The following is a 17,680-nucleotide window of genomic DNA, read 5'->3' as shown; positions in this document are numbered from 1 at the left end:
CTGCACTCTGTCAGGCCCTCCTAATGTTAATGGGTTCGGGGCACAACAGCTGAAACATTGGTAATAATCCCAAACTATTTGAGAAACAGCCATGTTGTTTTTCATAGTATGTAGCCGACGACTTTGTGTTTGTGCTGGGAATCATGAACGCCTTAACATTTTCGGTAGTTCCTTGCACCACACGATGTGAGAATTCTTTGATACAAATCTTGTTTGATTTAAAAAAATAAGTCCCCGTTCTATACCCCGGTGCTGCTTGAACTTGATTTCACGGACATGAGACAATAAATCTAAATGAAGAACCGTAGATTGTAAAGGAATTTGATCTATCTTTCTCTCCAATGAAACATTAGGAAGCTATTATAGTTAGGGAAATTTTTTTTCGCCAGCAAATTTAACTGTTCTTTAAAATTAGTTGCTTGGTCCAACATATAGAACCTGATTCCCTTTTATTATTATTATTAGCCTTATGGTGCAAGAAAGCCTGAGGCTTATGCTGCACCAGCCAAAAAAATTACCGAGAGAGAGAGGTAGAAAGGAATCACCAAGAAAGAGAAGTATGATATTCAGCTTGGGACCCTGGGTGTGCCAAGCCCATACTCACCAGATGTGAGCCCCTGGGGTTCTTTTTATCAGGATTACTTAAAATCGCGATTAAATATAATATTAAAGAACACAAACCTTCCCATAGCATAAGCAACAAAACTAAAAAAAAAATTGAGAGACGTTTTACGTATAAGCATAGATGAGCAGCATTAAGTGCTTACGTGTAGAACGCAGGTAGCCGCTTACTGGAAACCAGCAGCGAAATAAAGTGGAAGCTCCTTACTAGCAATGAACACAATCAATTTAAGCGTGCGGTTATGCATGACGTCATCCAATCATACACCAGCATCGTGACGTATAAACAAGCTCCACCCTGTACCTGAGTAAAAGATTACCCAGCTCCGATTTGTCAAGCCTGTAAGAATTCCCATAGTCAGGACCGATCAGTGACATTTTGCGCCCGTATGCAAAAAGAATTATTTTTTTTTCTGTTTATACTCCGGGACAACCACACGGTCAGAGGAGTTCACGAGGTAGAGATAATACAATAAACAGCACCGTATTCAGCAGTCACGGGCTTGAATTGGTCTCCCAGCCCCAAATTCTCTAACAAAAATTTTGCATACTTCATGTTTAAAATTACATTTTTGCTACAAATGCATACATCATCTGCATCGGTTTCATCTAATCAGCTTCATATATCTACATCAGTTTCATCTAATACTTCGTGGTTAATAAACAATAGTGACAAATCTTTACTAATTTAACTTAAGTAATTTATTAAATTGCTTGAAAATAAACATCACATGAATATTACAATACAGTGTATATGTATTACTACCGATTAGAAAAACACAGTACAGTAAAATTAACAAAATACACAATTTTACAAAAATTGTGCTCTTCTGGTTTTCAGAAGCAACCATTCTTATTTTATCTACATAAGTTTCATCTAATACTTCGTGGTCGATAAACAATAGTGACAAATCTTTCATTGGACATCTGTTTAAAGTAGAGTACTTCGTTTAAAATGCATGTATTTTACACAATGTTAAAATATGATATTTTAAAATATGGGCAACTAAAACCGTTTAAAATCTTATTTAAAAGTTATACAAATATAATATTGCTTTACCGGCTTAGCCGCGAACGTCTAAGTCAGTGCTACCCAAAGTGTGATCCGCGAGATTTCTATTTTACCAAATTACCTGTTCGCGACGGATTGGAAATAAAAGAACTGGTCCTTCACCACAGATCTAAGTCTGGTGTGCCCCTGTCTTGCGAGCAGGATAGGGGTACACTAAACTTAGCACGTATCACAGACGCCTTGGACCGGCCATTCTAGGTCACCAATGGGATTAAACCCATACCTCTTCAAAAGAATGACAAGCGTCCTAACCACTGTTCTGTCATCCAAGGATAGTATGCTTGTTTTGAAGACCTTGTTAGATTAAAGGCAGCCAAGTTAACTTTTAAGTTACTGATTTAATGAGTTTTGGAATTAATTTGAAATTCGCGTTTGGGATTGAATATAATCATGTGCGGAAGTTGGGGAGGAGACACATATCCTCTGGTGCCAACGATCAGTTATTATTTTATTTATTTTATGTTATAATTATTATTATTTATTTATTATTATTATTTTTTTGTCATTCTGCTAACAAATGTGTATAGGCCCCACTTTGTAAACTTTATAGCTTTCAATGTTAATGAACAAATGTAATTTTAAAGGCTTTCAATTTTTATATAAGCAGAGCGTTTCAATTAAAAGGTTTAAAAAGGGTCAATCTCACTTATTTTTCGGTTTAGGCTGTTTGTTTTCTGGACTTTTCTTTTTTATTTGCACTGAAACTTTTGAATTTGATGTTAAACTTGACTAAGTGTCTCCATTTAGATATTGTATTTCTAAATTTAAATTTTGTCTAAAAACGTCATTAGTATACTACTAAAACGAACTTAACTCATTTGACGGGGGAAAAAATAAATAAAAAAGAAGTGGTTGTATGGAGTGTTCGTTCTTCAATACGCGTGCTGAGCTGTGCAATTGCAGTTACGCCGCGACTCCTCACGCTACAACCGTTATATTAGTATATATTATTTCGGTTGTTATTGTTAATATTACTAGGGGCTCCGCCCACTGGTATTCAGGATTGCAACTTTCTGGAGTTTCTTGTATGTGTTCTCTAGGAAACCTATTGCTGCTAGGCTGTTATGTAGGGTCTTTGCAGGATGATTTTGGTGGTCGTTACTTATCTTGGATGGCGAGCCTGAATCCTTCAGTCTCAGGGAAAAGCATACCGCTCATGAGCCATACATTAGAAGCCATTTTATCTATGTGGTCTTGATGGTCATTGTAATGTCTACCATGGAATGTCTTCTTTGCCCAACTTTCTACCTCCGTTTGTTCTGTATGGGCGAGAGGGGACTCCTCACTTAGGTTGAGTGGGGATATGCCGCTGGTCTATCTTCCTTATGGCCTGGTAGAGTGCTGCTGTGTTTTTCTGGAAGTGATCCTTCAGGTTAGCTATCGCTGTCTTCTGTTGCTCGATGAGGTCTATCAGGCTCTTTTCCGAACTATTTTGAGTCTCACCACGGCTGACACCGGGTGGTGTTGGCGACCCTTGGTTGTCATTGTCCTTGTCTTTCTCATGAAATCCTCCAGCTCGGTGTTAATCCAATATATGATCCCGATGGAGTATGTTAGCACTGGGACTGCATAGGTGTTCATGGCGTTAGCTCTGTTTCTTCCGTTCAGCTTGCTTTTAGCATGTTTCTGCATCTCTGATGGTATTTTTCGGTTAGGCAGACCATAATCTTTTTGTTCTAACTGCTGAGCCTGCATCATTCCAAGGTATTTATAGGTCTCTCTCCTGTCATGGCTTCAAACTCTTTAGCTGTCTACAGCTGGTAGTTTCGGCCGACTAATTTCCTTGCATTTGGTTTTCCTTCCATTTTCTTGTAAATGGTCTTGCATTTGTCTAGATAAAATTCCATCCTGATATCATTGCTGAATTCTTCGGTGATCTGTAGTTGCTTCTCGGTTGCCGCGTAGTGCTTGATGTCATCCATGTACATCAGGTGAGAGAGGGTCTTTTCCTTCCTTTGAGGTTATATCCATACTTACTGTTGTTGAACATGGTGATAGTGGGTTCAGTGCTAGACAGAACCACACTAGGCTCGGGGCATCTGCCTGAAAGATTTCTGTTCCGATGGGGATCGGTCTGATTTTGATGTTCTCAACCTTGGTAGTACTCTATTTCGCCATGGTTGCTCGTAGAAAATTTGTTGATGTCCCATTGACTTTGTAGATCTCCAGCGTATCTATTAGCCAGCTATGATGCATGGAGCCAAAGGCCTTGCGGTGATCGATGTAGGCAGTTTACAGGTTGTGGCTTTTCTTGTAGGCTTGCTCTATAACTGTGGCATCAATGGTTAATTGCTCCTTGCATCCTTTGCTCAACTGCTTGTGTCCTTTCGGTTCGTTACTGTTCGGCCATGATATTGTGGCACTCCAAGCGATCTGATATCTTGGTTATGCAGCTGGTGAGTTCTACATCAGTGGGGACAGGTGATCGGCCTGTATTTCACAGAGTTTCATGTTCTCAGTCTTTACCCTTCAGCTATGTGATTCCTTGAGTAAGAATCTCTGGGATTGTCTCTGGGTACCTTATAATTCGGGTGAACTTGCTCCTCTAGTGCTTGTGTGTGCAAGTGAGCTTCTTGTTCTGGTAGTTGTGGACGTTATCTATTCCTGGGTTTCCATTTGTGAGACTTCATGATCGACTGTTGTGCTTCTTCCTCCCGAATCTCCCATTCTTTTATCTCTTTTACGTCCTTGGCTTTCTTCTGTTCTAGTTCTGTCCAGGGGGCTCGGTGTTATGTCTTACTTCACTGCTCCATGTGTTGCTCCAGAACTCCTCGATCGTCTTCTGCTAAAGTTACCGGTTTCTGTCTTTCCTGCCTTGTAAGATTTTAAGCACGTATAGGTCAGTAGACCCAGGCCGGTTTCATCTTGCCTGGAGACGGGCAGCAGCTGCCCAGCTGTTTGCTGCTTCCTGGTGGCGAAGTGGCCTAGAATTTCTACACCAACACAGAGAACAAAGGTGGAGATGGGTTACTGCCTTGGAGCCACCATGACACACACACACACACACATGCACGCACGCCATGAATGGTGGAAATGTATATAAATCTATGTAAGTTTTGTATGTATATTGTAAGCTGTGTGTATTAATAAATGGAAAAACATGGAATCTCTTGTCCGATACTCCTGTAGCAGGCTGTTTGGGTTTCATCGAAGATTCGGTTGTTTATATTCCTCTGGGAGCTCTTTGTATCGGTATAGTCTCTTGCTGAGTGCGAGGAGGTTCTGCTTCAGTGTGACTAAGTATTCTCCTGTTCTCTGATTTTTGGTCTTGCTGTGGACATTCTCTCTTGAAGATGCTCTTCACTTTTCCAATCGATGTCTTACTCCTATTATCCCGTTGGTACTGGGTCAATTGTCCTGTCTTGACTCTTAATTCTTCTATCTTTTGATGAAGTCTTCTTCCCCAAGATGGCTTTCTTGTTTTTTCGTTTCTTCTGCTGCTGGCCAGTAGTTTTTGTTCCATTAACCTTAGTGGCTGCAATGGCTGTGTGGATTGTCTTCAATGTTGCACTGTTGTTGTGAAGGTAATGTGCTAATATTTTTCGACGATTGTGGTGGTGTGTGACTCCACAGGATTGTTGAGTCTCTGCTTCGGTATCACATGGGTCTTTGTGGGTGTCCATTCCCTCGAATTCTATTAGGGACTTCTTCCACTCGTCTTCTATTCTTGATATCATGACTCGTCTCTTTCCACTTCAGCTGCTCCGGCTTTATTTCTTTTACTCTTGCTCCTCCGATTTCACGTTGTCCATATTCTTTTCTTTGGTCGCTCCCGTCCTGCTTGATTTTTTTTTTTCCAAGATTGCAGGAGCTATCTTGTTCTTTGTGACGATGGATCTTCTTAAGTCTGCTATTCGCTGTTTGATTACCTGAACGTCCGGGAATCGTTCCAACCACTTGGTATGTATAGTCTCGTCCTTACGTTGTCATATCGGTTTGTAACTTGGTTACTTTGTAGTATGTTTGCATGATGAACATATTCATTTCAATGCTCCACCTCATGCATTGGTGTATTCTTCCTTCGTGGGTGGTCACTAGCACACTTGCGCAAGAAACACTTCCAGTTGGTTGGGCTGAATGGTCTAGTTCTTCTCTTGTGTTAGCCATACTGGGTACAGCGCCACTTGCTCCATTGCCTTCCTCAGGAGACTTCGAATTTTCGAACCGACCTCTCTGCCTAAGGCTTGACGCGAGTGACTTTATCGTGTGCCACACTCGCTGCAGTATGATGATTACTTCTCTTAGAAGTCATCATCCATCTATGAAGGTGGACCTTTTTAGCTTCGGCTTACGTCCAGTGGCAGTGTTAGTTCTTGGAAGTGACACCAGATGGCGCCACCACGGGCCTCAGCCGCAACTTCGAGCTGTGGGTAGTAGGTCTGCTGAATCGACTTTCGGGATGTTTTTTATTGTTCTTGTTATTATTTTTGTAATTTATTGTTCTTATTATGCCAGTCTCCCAGCCTGATGGCGACTCGCTCTCTTTCTCTAAGCGGGACTCGAATTCGGGTCCATCAGGCTGGTAGTCCAGTGTCGTAATTATTGGGCTATGGCGCTCCCTATATTAATTTTATTTCTTTAGATAAATTCAGTTTACCTACGTTTCAAACCTAGACCAATTCCATTTTTAGACTAAATAGAGGATGAAGGCAGTTGATTAGGAGAAAATATTTGTGTGTGTGTATATATATATATATATATATATGTGTGTGTGTGTGTGTGTGTGTGTGTGTGTGTGTGTATGAGATATATATCTCATGTGCATATAATATACAAGTGAATTTTAAACCCTGTCTTTCTAGTCTTGACGGACTTTTACGACGGTATCTTTTCGGTTTCAAGCATCAAAAATAAATACAGTAAAATGTATTTATTTGTTTTAAATTATCTGAAATATGGTCACCTTAGATTAGTGGTGTTGAGGATGGACACTTGTGTTTAAGTAAAGAAAACAATTCCTTTAAACTTTTTAAAAATTCTAAATTTTATGACACCAGGACCTGACCCATGAGTTGTCGATCTGTGGTACCTGTTGGGGTATAAAATGACACTGACGGTTTTATCGCTTTTATATATGTGTGGTGTGGTGTGTCTAGAAGTCTAACATCATAAATGAACAGTATTCCATACATGATTAAGTTCCGCTTTTCTGATTAGATGGTCTTGGTTTAATGTAATTTTATCTTTTTTGTTTTACTTTTTGGAACCTGTCATTGATTTTAACAAACAGTTGGGTTAGTACAATATTAGTTTAACATGAAGGAACTAGAGACCAATTTCTGTTCATGTTACGAATTCTGCAATAAAATCGACCTTTAAGAAGCGTTTATTTTCTTTGCGATTGGTTGGGTAACGTCGATAACGCCATTTCTTCGGAAAGGAAGCCACACAACGAGAAGACTTAAACTGATGATTCTTCCAAGTGTGGGCTTCTGCTCATGCCCATCAGAGATTGTTTTCGCTTAATCAGATTGGCTCTCTTTCAGTAGGAAGTGATCTGCAGATTTCCAAAAAGTGAAGAGGGTGTGTTTTTTGTTAAACTTAAAATCACCTTTTGTTTAAGAAATTGCCAAATTGAAAATACCAAACACGACCATTGAAATAGCAGTATCTTTATCAACTTTTCACACATCTCCGAAATTGTTAATCTATATTAAATTAAATAATTAAAAATATATATTAAGTTGCGCAATTGATGCGAAAAACGAGTATTTTGCATTTACATTCACACATGAGGAATTCTGTAGGGAAGTGGAGGTTAGAAGCTTATTAAACGCTAACAGGGATCTTAATGATTTTGTAATAACTGAGAGCAAAGTGGAGGAGAAATTGTTGAACTTAAACATAAGAAAAGCACCTGGGGTGAATGGGATCTATCCAGTTATATTAAAGGAGGCGGCAAAGGAAGTAAGCAAAACCTTACCATAAATATGAGAGCATCCTTGAACTCAGGGGAGGTCCTCACGGACTGGAGATATGCAAATTATTCCCAATTCACAAAGGGGGGAATCAAAGGGTGACATGAGTACTTACAGACCTGTTAGTTTAACTTCTGTTCTGGGGGAAATAATGGAGTCACTGGTTAAAGTATTGCAGAATCACCTAGTAATAATTCAGACACAGCATGGGTTTAAGGGGAAGTCTTGTCTGACCAATTTGATTGGATACTATGATGTGGTCACAAAGGAACTGGATGCAAAAAATAATTTTGATATATATTTGGATTTCAGAAAAGCTTTTGATACTGTTGCACATGGAAGACTACTGTATAAATTGGAGCAGTGTGGCATTAAGGGAAAGTTGCTACAATAGATAAAAGGGTAGTTGAGTTGGAGAGGACAGAAGCGGTAATCAATGGACACTGCTCTTCATGGACTAATGTTATTAGAGGAGTCCCACCAGGTTTCGGTGACTTAGCCGTTATAATACTAACTTTAAAGTTATCAAAAATATTTGCAGTGATGTGTCGGGGACAATAAAATTTATTTAATGACTAGTAATAATGATAATAATAGCTTAAAAATATACGAGTTGATCAAGGAAAGTATGCCGTATTAATAGTACGAGCGCCTACTCACAAACTGTACTGGGATGCACCATAATAACGGACTAGACGATTCCGCATAACGGACCAGACATAATCCTCATCGATAAGAAGGAAATGGCTACCTATGTGATCGACGTAGTGCCCAACACCAGCGACCTCCAGAAAACTTCCGAAGGAGAGATCAGGAAGTTAAAGAAACATGGGATGTGGAACGAGTAACAACCATTGCAATCACCATATCGACCACTACGGTGGTCGATACGGTCATCATGGTGCCAAAGAGCCTCCATAAGAACCTAGCAGCAATAGGCTTGTCAGAGAACATTTATACGAAACTCCAGAAAACGGCTATCCTGAATACTGTACTTGTAGAATAGGCAGAGTTCTTTGGATAATAATAATAGTAACCGGATGCAGTTGATACCAGTTCCCACGATAATAATAATCTTTCTATTTGATATGACGACACAAAACTTTAAGCGTAGTTTGTATTGTTACAGATATGCAAAATGTTTGTTCGAATTCGTACCCCCCCCTCCCCAAAAGCAAGGCCCATTGTTACCTGAACTGTGCTTGAACATAAAGAGAATATCATTGTATTTAGTAGTCACGGAGGGTTGAATTACTGTCACTAAAGCTTGTGTACTTCTGTACTATCACTCTTGGCGCCTGAAGTTGAGGGTCATCCGGATCTCATGATTTTCGACAGACTCCCTACCCTAGAGACATCCAACCTTTTTTGGCTACGGGAGCCAAAACATAAAGTGTTGAAGGTCGCGGACCTCGAGAACAATGCTTTGATACTAATTACACATTTTTGAAATAATTAAAGTTTTAAAACGTTCTAAAACGATGCATTAAAATCTACCTTGGTAGAAATAATGTGCGTGCATTACCCACGCATAAACAAACTCCTTCATACTCTTAGGCATTTAGCCAAGAAATATCTTTTAGATTAAACCACGCACACCATCAGGCATCTCTCATATCGTGGAGTTATACTTCATAACTGGGTTGTCATTATTGCAAGAACAGGGTAACCACCCTCCGAAGAGGGACCAAAAGCCTTGAAACGGTGCAATACCAATACCAGGTAGGACAATACAATAGCAACTCGTTGTGAAGGTATTCACGATATGAGAGGTGCCTCCGTAGCCAGGAGCAGCAGTGCGTAGCACACGCTTCTTGATTAGACTGGGGTTCGAGCCCGTGACCACCAAATACGGAGGATGCGGAAAGGTCAGGGAATGACCACCGCATATCCCGGAGCAATATGGCCTTAGTTCCTAATGCTCCTAAAAACCAAATAAACAAACGATATGAGATATAATTAAAGCGATGCGTTAAAACTACCTTAGTATAAACGATGTGTGTCCATTACCCATGCATAAACAAACTACTTCATACTCTTAGGTATTTATCCAAGAAATATCTTAAGTTTTGTTTTCAACTTTCACATTCATGGTTTAATTTAATTTTTTTTTACATTATAATAATTAATATACGAAAATCCAACAGTTATTTCAGGACACAGGTCCTGAAATAACTGTTGTTATGGGGTTATAATAATAATTGTTCAATACTGAGGCAGATGCATAAAACATCATTAGAAAGCAATAGATAAAAATCGAATTTTCAGAAGTTAGTTTGAAACTAATCTTGGAGGACATACAAGAGATGAAGCTTTCTACGTGATCGCAGGCCGCAATATGTGAAGGAATAGGCCGTCAGCGGATTGTACACCTCTTCCCTACCCTGTTTGAAACGACGGTGCCATTCGAAAAACTTGTGTATGGAAAGACAAACGTGAATTGTACTGTCGACCCTATCTCAAATTCAAGTTAATAAATGACATAAGTTAATAAATGAATAATTTAACTGTGTGTAATATAACCATAGCCTTTTGGTTTTGTCCCGCTTGAAGGACAATGGTTAACGCTTTTTGAACCCTATAGTAATCTTAATGTAATTGTATAAGTAATAATACACTGTGCATGTGATTTGCCTTCCTAACCTGGGCGTTGAATTTGTTCCATATTTTTAGCATCGTCTGTTTATTTTTTTTACCTGCGTTGACAAATGAATGAGACACATGTAGTGAAGGATTAAAATTAATTTTAATGCTTCAGCTGGATGAGTCTCATTTCATTATTTTGTTCTTTTAAATTCATAGACTTCTTGACTGTGCAGTATCCTGATGGATACTGCACAGTCAAATAACAATTAATTATTTAATTGTTTTATTTTCTGTTGTGCAACATTTAAAAAAAAAAACCAAACTTACAAAGTGCATTGTGTGTAACGCAGAGAGAGAGAGAGAGAGAGAGAGAGAGAGAGAGAGAGAGAGAGAGAGAGAGAGAGAGAGAGAGAGAGAGAGAGAGAGGAGAAGGGGGAAAAAGGGACTGTTTGACATTCCTTTTCAGCTTGTAGGGAAAACAGGATACCCCACTCCAAAACCGGACGATCCTGTTAAAAATGGGACGACTAGTCACTCTAGCCTAGTATTGTAACGAGATTACTTTTATGTAATTCCGCTGTTTTGAAACTAGATGGTCGCCACCCAAACTCAATCAGAAGTTCCACCTGTTTAGAAGGAATGAGGTTGCAGTCCATTCCATAAGGAAATTTATCATACTCAGTTTCATTAGTATTATCAAGCAAATAAGCGCTAATACATTTTTTTTGTACTGCAAACCGAACTTTTCAAATAAAGTACAAGGGTGGTCCAAAAAAGTGCAGTAACATAGGTATTTGTGAGAAGGCTTTTAATAATACTGTAATGAAATTACGCTCAGGAGGTACTAGTATAGCAGTGTCTGAAAACTACAGTGAGATGGCGCTGCGGTTCATTATTTTCATCTCACAGATAATATAAAATGGTGATGCTACTAGAGGTATGGTAGCAGAGTGCATTTAGTAATTCGATTTTTGCTATCAAAAGGAACTGCACCAAGTGAAATTCAAAGAAGAGTGATACCAAAGAAACAGGTCTTATGCGTCAATGAATTGAAATATGACACTAATAAATTTTCTGTTGATACTCCAGGATGAACACATAAAGTTTCAGGAGTTCGCAAGATGGATACAAGAAATTGCCGTATTTAGTAGTCATGCTGCTTGAACCCCGGTCACTCAGAGCGCATGGACTTCTGTACCCTCATATTTGACTACTCGGCTACAGCGGCCTTTAGGATTCCGCCCTGACTTTTCCCGGAAGGATATAATCTCATCGCACTATGGGAAATGCCTTAATAAGTAAAATGAAAACTACAGACGTGTACTTTGATATCAGATAATTTCACAACGTTATGATTTTTCATCCCCCAATAACCTGAAATTTATATACACACATATAAAGAAAATTTTAAATAGGGCGTCAAATTTCAATTGGCGCCTGTGCGCCACATACCCTAAGAATGCCCCTGAGATGGATAATCCCTACTTCTGGAGTTAAGCTTCAAGCTACGAAAGATATAAAACTATCGTATAACTAGTGTTAATGCATATTTTTTTAACTTTAATTTTCCTCCCAAAAAGCATCAAAGATTAGCTAAATAAGAATAAATAAAGAACCTTAATAATAAGCTTATACTATTAAGAAGTACTTAATGTATCAATACCCATGCTTTTATGCTTAAATGAAAACATAAAAATTAATAGATACATATTTTTTTTGGCCTCTTTATTAGGGTCATGGAGGATTGGTTGATCTCAGGTGGAGGCATACTCGCATTGTTGTTTGCTAACTGTTCTTCATATTTATTCATCTGGCAAATTGAGCTTAGAACGTAGTACGAAAATGTATTCAAAGTACTAATCACCGGATTTTTATCGTTGAAAAAGTTTCAATCCATTGCATAGTTTTTTCTTTATTATTATTATTTCTGCGCTAAGGCAAATGAAACCATAAAGAGTCAGTGCATTGAGTGTTTGAAAATTCTATGTACTATATGGTCAGTTTTCCTGTCGCTGGAAGAAAAACCTTTTCCGGTATAAAAAATTACATGTACCATGTCCGAGTCCAACTGACAGCCAGGGTATATAAAAAAAAAAAAAGCGATAAAAGTGTATTTTATCTTAAACACTTTTGGACAAATATTCCACAATCTATACAAAATATGTAAATCGAAAAGGTCACATGGTGTGTGTGTGTGTGTGTGTGTGTGTATATATATATATATATATATATATATATATATATATATATATATAGAAAAGCGTTATAAAATCCGTGTTACAAACTAATGGCCAAATCTATTCATCGGGAATAGACTTACAAAGAGATATGATTGTGGTACGCTTTTAGCAAATGCTATCAGCAGATAGGACGCCTGCACTTAACAAGGGTTCAAAGCATAGTTCTGTTAACCAATGGAAAACATCATTGAACAGCCTAACTGCCGCCGAAAACTAAGCTAATAGACCAAGGTACTCGACAGGCACTAACTGAATAATGGGGCGCTTCCGTAGTCAGGTGGGAAGGAGCAGCAGTGCGTAGCACACGCTTCTTGATTAGACCAGGGTTCGAGCCCGTGACCACCAAATACGGAGGATGCGGAAAGGTCAGGGAATGACCACCGCATATCCCGGAGCAATATGGCTTTAGTTGCTAATGCTCCTAAAAAACAAAAAGGCTGAATAATGGCTACGTTATGTCAACACAACCATGGGTGCACAAGGACTGGAGGCAAGTCATGTGGTTCCTTGAGTCCCATTTACCCACCGATGGAAGACTGCCCATGTTTAGGAAAACACATGAGTCAATTCAACCTTCCTGTTGGGTATCAACCATACAAGTTGTCAGGAGAGGTGTAATGGTATGAGGTATGTTTTTGGGGCAAGCCTTTGGTTCCCTGTTCCCCCTCGAGAGTTAATGTGAATGACAGAGCATATGCGAACATTAATAATGTTCGCATATGTACCTCATTATGTAAAGTATACATAGAATTGGCAGAACTAAGATTCTGCTAGTATTGTCATAAAACTTAAATCTTAGAGAGGGAAATCTTTATTGAAACACAATGATTACATAATAGTGTAGTTGTGACTACTCTTCGCGGCACAGTGGCTAGGGGTTAACAAAGTAATATAAAGGCAAGATTGCATGCTTAAACCAAAAGGATAAGCGAATAAAATAACAATGAATAAGTTAAAGTAAAGAAATAATTGAGTATACTAGACTAAGTGAGTATACACACCCTTAGTTACAAAATACATAACATAAGAATATACATTGAATTGAGTAATAGAATGCCTTGATTGAAGTTAGGTTATAATAGTGGTGGCCTTGGCCACCCACCACAGAGTATGCTTTTCCCATATTGCCGATCCTGACTAAACATGTTTTTTTTTTTCTCTAAATTTGCTTAATGTCCGGGAAAATAATAATAAACATTTTAAACAAAATATGTTTTTCTGCATAAAATATTTTTGCTTGTTTTTCATTAATTTTATTTGTGTTACAACGTATGTTTGTGTATTTCGTTTTCGTTGTCCGATGCTCAAAATACAGTACATAGTTGGTTGTCTCGAGATTAAAATGATTTTCATCCTACTGACGTTCATGTGACTGATTTCCCAAAGTAAACATTACAAATAAGGCGTGTCTATTTATTGGGTCTGTCTGTTTCTCAGTTAAAACTATAAAGAGGTGACTTAGTATTGTCAATTAATTAATTTTATGCAATTGTACAAAAAAATTTGCAAAATAATGGCATAATAAAGTAGGACATTATTTTACTACCTTTTTTTTTTTTTTTTTTTTTGTATAATAAAATGAAGCACTTTTACAATGGGTAGTGTCACTTTCTGATTCATCTTTGCTTGTACCTCTACCGTTAAAGCTCACATAGCTTCGTTACCTGTAAGCTGCGTGATGTCGGATCATATCTTCCTGTTGAACTGGGTGTGAGGCTATGTCGTTTGTTTCCGGTATCAAACCGGCAGCGGTGATTTAACGAGGTTAAAACACGTCTCGTTTTCAAGAGTTGACAGAAGATTACATTTGTAGGAAACAGGATAATATTTCTGTGTTGATAAGAGTTGGCTGAGATAAATATAGTAAATGCTATTTTTGACAAAGTGCATCCCGAGAGCACCTTCGCTATTTTCTCAGTAAAATTTTGAAGTTGACAGGAACCAGTGAACCGGTGTGTATTTTAAAATGTATAGAATGCAGCTGTTTTTGTAAAAGTTCACGTCACAATTTTTAGTTGCACATTAGTTTAGATTTATGATTTCGCAGTAAAGAGACTTGAGAAAACTCAATAAGCGTTCACCTGCATCATACGGAAATATTCATGTAATAAATTAAACCTATAACTTGATCTGTGAAGCATCCATTGCATAAATGCTTTGTTCGAGATTGATGATGGCCATTATGTGTAAAGCGATGTGAATTTTATAGTTCAGGAGTAATCCATGCAGCAAAGTGTCTGCTCCTGCTTTGCAAATTATCACGCCAGGCGGAGTTTGATGTTCTGCCCTCTGTTTATTACAAACCAAATTTGAAAACATATCTTTTAGCAGACGGTAAAACAGAAAACTAAATATTGATTTGGAAATGTTACGTTCTAGTATATCGAAAGCAGCCATAAAAATATATATTTCGGTTTTTGTAACATTATTTTATCGAACTTAAAGGTTTAGTAAGGAAGCCTGATAGGCCTTGTATTTCCCCACCCCACACCATTTTCATATGATTAGTAGAGTATAATTTTACAGTGCGAGTTACAGGTGTAGGTTAAAAACTCAGTCACAGTTAAAATGACTATAATAGTAAAATAAAAGCAGACATAAAAATTTACAGTAATCCAAAGTTAGTCTGATTAATACTCGAAATGGTAGCCATTTGACCTTAATACATGACGTTTTACCACACTTAGTACATAGGCGTGGTTTTATTTTTGAAAGAACTTCGGTTATCTTTTAGATAATGCTGAAAAAGAGGGGATGGAGTCATGGAGATATCCTGTTACCTTGGTCACTTTTTTCCGAAAGTTGGGCATAAATAAAACCATGTAGGCCTCTTATTAGGTATTTCAACAAGTCAATGCCAAATAATATACTGTACTTATGTCTTGAAGCACATAAAATATTGTAAAGAAATTTTGGATATCCTTTTAATTTGTATGTGTTTTGTTAAAGGATTTGTGTTGTTATTATTACAGATAAGGTTGTATTCCCTTATTTTCTGTTATTAATTAACTGAATGTTGCATATATTTAAAAAAAAAAAATTACCTCCACCTCATTATGTAAAGTATACATAGAATTGGCAGAACTAAGATTCTGCTAGTATTGTCATAAAACTTAAATCTTAGAGAGGGAAATCTTTATTGAAACACAATGATTACATAATAGTGTAGTTGTGACTACTCTTCACGGCACAGTGGCCAGGGGTTAACAAAGTAATATAAAGGCAAGATTGCATGCTTAAACCAAAAGGATAAGCGAATAAAATAACAATGAATAAGTTAAAGTAAAGAAATAATTGAGTATACTAGACTAAGTGAGTATATACACCCTTAGTTACAAAATACATAACATAAGAATATACATTGAATTGAGTAATAGAATGCCTTGATTGAAGTTAGGTTATAATAGTGGTGGCCTTGGCCACCCACCACAGAGTATGCTTTTCCCATATTGCTGATCCTGACTAAACTTGTTAAAATCGATATCTAGATTCTGGACTCGTGCTAACACCTGCTGAGGAAGGAACCTGTTCTACAGGTGAAGGTGTGTTTGAAGAGGGCATAGCTGCAGAGTTTCTTGCAGATGTGCCACTGGGATCCTCCGTGCACAGTTGTCCCAGAAGGAATGAGAGGTGAGACCAGTCATGAGCTTGACCGTAATGACAAGTCTCCTTTCATCAATGAGCCACATAAGCTTTGATTGTGTGGGCCACAGTGGTGATTTAGAGCTGGGGAGGTAAGTTAAGCTTGTGGCAAGCCCACTTGAGGAGCCAGTACTCAGAGGAGAAAACTGGTTTGGTGTTAAAGGGAGATGCAGATGCCCAAATCGCTGCAGCATAGAGAAGTGGGGAATAAACCATTGTTGCGATATCTGACTATGGTGGATTTGTCTTATAGCTATATAAAATTTTTTCATATATCTTGTTAACCCTTGCTTTGATTACAGTATACATATGTGTATGAAATTTCTTTTATGAGGTAGGCTTATGCTTTTATGCTTAAATATGAAATGCCAATCCATAAAAACCATAAAATGGCAGGATAAAGATTTCTCTTGTGAATTTTTAATTTAGGAGAGGATTGAGGGCAATGTTGATGTAGTGTTAGCATGTTTTCACAGGAATACCATATTATTATTATTAGCCATATGGTGCAAGGAAGCCTGAGGCTTATGCTGCACAAGCTGAAAAAATTCCTGAGTTACAGAGAGAGCGAGAGCACCAAGAAAGAGAAGAATGATGATATCTAGCTCAGGATCCTGGGTGTGCAAAGCTCATACTCACCAGATGTGAGCCCCTGGGATGGAGTTCTCTACTGGTTGATAGTGAATTGTGTAGCTAATTTCTGATGAAATTTTAGAGACCTTTTTTGATCACTTCTGAGTTAGTTTTGAAGCTTTCTCGTAGAACTGCTTTAGTTTTCCTCTTATGGTCAAAAAAGAATATCAGCCTCAGACAAAAGCATGTGTGTCTAAGGATTATATTTGATTAGGAGGTCTCTGATTGATTTGTTAATAAATATCAAAGATTTCTTACTTCAGTGCTGCATCAGTCACTCTCATAAAGGAGACAAGCTTATAAGTATAGAAAAATAAATGCTTCTTTTATTAGAGAACCCCTATTTGTTATGCATGTGCATTTAGTGTTTAGTTTGATTTCATTTAAAATCAAAAAAATACTAGTAACGTTGACTGATATTAACACACAAGGTATGTTAAACAATGATATATTAAAAGAATAACTGATTGAGCATTCCACCTTGCATCATATGTGAGATGGGTTGTGTTGTCCAGTTCATTAATATTAAGTTTTACTTTTTAAGTGCATTTTGGAATCAACAAGTGTGTTAGTTGTCAAAATATTCTTAAATTCCATACTCTTGTGGTAGCAGATTTTAAACATAGAGGTATATTTGATACTGTGAGTAACCCATGAGTTACTTCTGGTTCGCTTTGTTGGAAAAATGTTGATTATTAATTTTTTCCCGACCCTGACTCAATGGACAGGTTGCCACAGTGTCGTCCTTTACTTTGCAGTTCAATCTTTTTATTTTCATTTCCAGTCTGTAGTACATCATTTATGTTTACTCTGTATATGTGATATAATTCCCAAATACCTTGGCTTCTTTTGCTACCTTCACTGTATCCTTCTGATATGAAATTCAGTAATGATATGTTTGGGTGGGCATAAATTCTTCAAAGTAATGCAGATGGCATTAAATCCTTTCAATACCTTCATTGTTGAGT

The 17,680-nt window shown here is 37.8% G+C and overlaps 1 protein-coding gene across 8 annotated transcripts in view; it reads left to right on the top strand.

The window, feature by feature from the left end:
- Positions 1-17,680, top strand: part of capt (adenylyl cyclase-associated protein 1) — a 286,557-nt gene that overhangs the window by 106,993 nt on the left and 161,884 nt on the right. For 2 of the 8 annotated variants that reach the window (XM_090389175.1, XM_090389172.1), the window contains exon 1: positions 14,193-14,389. The exons of the other annotated variants lie outside the window; for them this stretch is intronic. The gene's annotated coding sequence lies outside the window, so the exon portion shown is untranslated. Of the gene's footprint in view, positions 1-14,192; positions 14,390-17,680 lie in introns of those variants that run through there. 8 annotated transcript variants of the gene reach the window in all.

The sequence above is a fragment of the Mastigoproctus giganteus genome, chromosome 14, assembly GCF_048544385.1.
Source record: "Mastigoproctus giganteus isolate SK-2022 chromosome 14, ASM4854438v1, whole genome shotgun sequence".
Classification (NCBI taxonomy): Eukaryota; Metazoa; Arthropoda; class Arachnida; order Uropygi; family Thelyphonidae; genus Mastigoproctus; species Mastigoproctus giganteus.
The sequence above is the reverse complement of the archived record's forward strand: the minus strand, read 5'-3'. Positions and strand labels throughout refer to the sequence as shown.